Source organism: Python bivittatus, unplaced genomic scaffold (assembly GCF_059951505.1).
Source record: "Python bivittatus isolate LINGU-HERP-01145 unplaced genomic scaffold, Pbiv_v1 ctg000700_np1212, whole genome shotgun sequence".
NCBI classification, from domain to species: domain Eukaryota; kingdom Metazoa; phylum Chordata; class Lepidosauria; order Squamata; family Pythonidae; genus Python; species Python bivittatus.
In genome coordinates this window covers 48,275,539-48,280,385 of record NW_028277098.1, presented here as the reverse complement: position 1 = coordinate 48,280,385, position 4,847 = coordinate 48,275,539, and positions in this window count along the sequence as shown.

The window sequence follows — 4,847 nt, the reverse complement described above, 5'->3', positions numbered from 1 at the left end:
CAAAGTAACATTTTACATACGAATTCAGAATGAACAGCAGTTTGACATCCTTTGGAAGAGATAGTAAGCAATTATCAAGACATTGGCAATTCCCAATTTCTTTACAAAGTTTTTTTCCCCACTGAATGAAGATGAGGGAGGGGATAGGAACGAAATTGCTTTACTGCTAGCCTTGTAACTGAAATAAAGATTTGATTTGATTTACTTTTATGACTACATAGTTTCAGCTTTGCCCTTTTGTGTGCGTGTGCGTGCGTGTGTATCTGTGCGTGTGAGAGACCTTTTCATTTAAAGTTTCCTGAATAATGACTTATTTTGATCCAGTCGGTCCAACATGGGATGAAACGCTGCTGTGAACTCCAACTCCAAACTGATTTGTGCTGCAGCTGCCTTTTTGGAAAAACACTGATCAGTGGCTAGTCCAGTTGCCATTTCACACATTTTCTCAACATGAACACACTTTTTTAATTGAAATATTGTTTCAATTATTTTATTTAAAAGATTTATACTTCATGCCTCAATTCCTGGAAACTTGCCAAGGTAATAATTTTTTTTAATAAAATACCACTGCGTATTAAATCTGAAAAGCATTTCTTGGAACATGAGATATGTTTACTACTTTTTCATGATTGAGACTCTGCTTGTAGCCCATCTTTCTCTTTCATTCTTATGAACTTTACTTTTCCCTGTCAATGTCCCTTCCTAGTTGATCCAGGAGGCTACTCCTGTTGGATTTCTGAAAGCAATCACAAATACATGGGTAGAAATAAATGATTGGCAGCACAAGAACATATTCAAACAATATGAAAGATTTCATGGCAGTGAGTGATCAAGGAAGCTTGAGAAACCAAAGAATAATTCCCAATATATTGACTTTTTCTTTCTGGTTTTTCACAATTGTGCTTCCCCTACTCATTCCATAACCTCTTATTGATTCTTCAAGGAGGTTTAATTAACCCAAGATAACTCTGCTGCTTACAGACCAAGTTCTCAAAATTGCAGTCTAATCTTTTACCCACTTGGACCTTGGGTTTTAAAATATTTTCACCAATCTGGATTTCTAAACCCTTGCTGATTCCATGGGGACTTGTATGGAAGTATCCTTTAGAAAAACAGCTTAGACTTTGTGATGAAGAGGACACAGGGGAGCTAATGCAAAGATTTAGCACTTTCTAAGGGACTTGCGGTGCTTAAGTGTAGCTTGTTTGAGCAGTCTGAGGGTCCTTTTGCAGACTAAAAGGGATTAATCTCCCCTTAACCAGCAAACCTATGTACACATTCAACAATGTAATCATCTCTCTCTCTAATCACTTCATTCCAATTTACAATCCAGAATGATTTCTTAAGAATTATCATTTGATTACAGCTAAAGAAACACATCTCTTGTGTTCCTGTAGGTCAAAAAGAGAGAGAAAAAAACATTCCCCAAACATTTATTTCAGAACTGATAGCATGAAATGCACGTTTTTCTTTGAAACATCAAATAAGTAATGGAAATGCCATCCATTTGAAATATTATAAACTTGGCTATTCCATTGCATTTAAGAACATATTGCTGGAAAAACCTCTTTGGAAATTCTGGTCTTGATCCAATTTTTTTCAGGTCCAAATTTCTTCCAATGACATGTCCTGAAATGTACACATGGTACATACATGTTTCCTCTTTTGGTTGCAGCTGGTCTAGCACCCTCATTTGTAGATCAGTGGAACTCCAGAATGGCAAATTGGGAGCAGGGCATTGCAAAGGTTTTGAATCATGCCAGGTGCATTAGAAACACTTTTCTTGCTTCTGTCCCAATTTGCTCTCATTTACCCCATCTGGAGTAGAGTCCCAAGTTGGAATATAGCCAGTCTGAGGTTTACCCATCCAGTAATTACTGAGGTGAAGCATGTAATAGTTCTATTACAGCCACTTCTTCCCTTCATTTTGGAGCATTTTTTCACTACAAGTTCATGCAGACATGACTTTGCTAGGGGAATTATGATGAACTATGAGAGGAGCAATATATTTCCTGAGACCTTGGTTGCTGACATTACAAATGACCACAATCAGAAAACAAACAGTGTAATTGACTAATCTCAACCGTCTGCTTTAATGGACTTTGAGGAATTAAAATAAGATCTCAGCTTTATAAGGCTGTTGCTAGCCAAGTGGAAGGACGTGTTTGTATATGGAATCTGCTCACAGTAATCCCATGTTAATAGCTGGATGATGAAAAGCCATTGCACTAAAATGACCCTGGTCATAAAGAAAAGCCCCAAATCCAGCAAATGGGTCTTACAACATTATGCTATCTGGTTGCCTGTAGGCATGCACCCAGAGAACAACAGCAGCAGCAGCAGCAGCAACAAAATACATATAGAGCCTCATCCCACTGTGTTCCTTATAGGTGTACATAGGAAGAGTCCTCTCTATATTTGTGATAGTTTTAATGTATCAGTCTTTGGAGTATTTCCAGTCCTAGATGCCTTTCTCATGGGTTGATCTTAGCTGTCCACAGTGAAAGATTTGACATTTCTAGTTTGTTTGTGAACATTCCTATGAAGCTCCCTTACACCAAGTAAGTCCACTTATACATACTGAAGATCTCATTATCTGTGCAAACTGGGAGCAGCATTCCAGGGTTTTCAGACTGGGATTTTCTCTAGGGTGAAAATTCCTGAAAATGTCAGAAATTAAACTTAGCCCCTTCTACCTAATCAGATATACTGATTAAGCAAAGTAAGTTTTACATAACACATCCAAAAGAAAGAAGTTGAGATGCAGAGAGATGATTAATTACAACCGTGATTTAATGCCAGAACAGAAATTCACAATAAAGTTAAAGCTGTACGTCTACTGGTTATGGCTGGCAATCTTCCTCATACTTCCAAAGTTCTGCTCAGAGTCCTTCCAGTTTGTATGATACCCATCTCCAATTCAGCCAGACACACTTTTCAGCACTGAGAGAGATCCTCCTAACTCACTCCCCAAATCTCTAAAGATTAGGTATTTGATTCAATTAAACCCCATCTAAGTTCCTTTCCCACAAGGACACAAATCACTCTAAATATGCTTCCAGGCACTCACCAAAGACTCTTTTCTAGCCAATTCCTGTACAGCAGCGAGCAGTGCTCAACCATCTTTTCAGGCAGTATTCAAACTTTTATTCATTATTTAGTAATCATACACAAAATTAAAGCTTATCCAGAGACAATCAAGACAATCCTCTCCCCTCTCTAAATTACACTGGTGACATCAATGAAGAGCCTGTTGGCATGGGTACCATGCGATCACTTGCAACAAGGAGCCTTCAAATGCATATAAAAGCTTCCATGTGAGCTGGAATCCAGTGTTCCATGGCCTGCAGAACCTTTTGCCTGGATGGGAAGATGCCCCACTGCAGATCACTGAACCACCCTTGTGGAGACAAGCTGTTCATTAATGGCACCAGCACTAACTAGAGATGGAAGGTGCTATTCACCATTCTCAGTATGTTGTGATGGAATGGAATTATGAAGGCCAGGCTCATGGAGATAAATATTTTCTTAGCTCACCAGAACAGTGTGGGAGGAACAAGAGGATGAGACTGGCACCTCCCTGAGGAATTCACACTGTTGTGGCTGGATGACTTTGGGAGCTGGGGTTTTAGTCTGGGAAGATTCTTGCTAGAGGTTGTAGCTAATAAACATAGCTGGACTGAATTGGCATTGTCTCTTGGAGTTCCTTGGGCTAGGCCTGACATCATGTGAATTCCTCAGGGAGGTGCCAGTCTCATCCTCTTGTTCCTCCCACGATGTTCTGGCGAGCTAAGAAAATGTTTATCTCCCCGAGCCTGGCCTTCATAATTCCATTCCATCACAATGTTGACCTCTTCATTGGAACAAGGCTGAAGAAAAGCCAGGAAGTAGAGATGCAGCTGACATTCAGTCAATGCATGTGTATGCTCATACATACAGAGTGTATATTTTCATGCTCACTTTGTGATGGACATAGTGTTTTTCTCTGAATAAAGAAAAGCATGTTTATGTTATTGGATAATTCTTAAAAGCATTCTTTCTAAACATATTCATAAACACAGGGATGACAAAGCCACCTAAGAAATGTTGAAATGTTAATTTTCCTAGACAGCAATTCAGCACATTGTTGTGCCCACATCTCAAACCACCCTTTTCCAGTACTGTATTTATGCACCGCTGATTGTGACATTGTGACACTTTTCTTGCAGGAAAGATGCTACAATGAGAGCTGAATAGACATTGCTGCCAGGCAAGCTTTAATAAACTTTAATAAACTTTAATCAGCAAGCATTGTCAGAAAATGGGAATGGTTAACTATTTCATTCAGCATAGTTTGAGGGTGCTGTATATAAGAAATAATACCAAAGCTGCAGAATGATATGTGGAACTACATGGGAAATAGCAGAAGATGGAACAATGAAAAACTCCATTTAATAAACACAGGGGCTTATGCCCAGCTAGGCCCTGGTTTAGATTGGCCAAATGCAAACCGCATGTGGCTTTACCATACTTTAATACTCTCCCTTGAGCAATTTCATCTGATAATCCTGTTATATTATTTTGTTGTGTTTTGATCACTGTTATTAGAGGAGCCCATCTGTGATTTTAATCCTCTCTCTCTTAATTAGCCCAGATGGCCAAGAAACAACTGAAGCAATTCCCCAACAGGCCTTAAAGGCTACAAAACGATTCCTACCAGTAAATAAATTTAAACATGAAGGAAGCCTGTGTTTGTAAATGTAACTTGGCTAATGTTTTGCACTGAGGAATAAAGCTTAATTTGTAGTCCCTGTTGTGTGTTCTGAGAAGCCCCAGAGTAATTATAAATGTATGCATATTTCTCATGA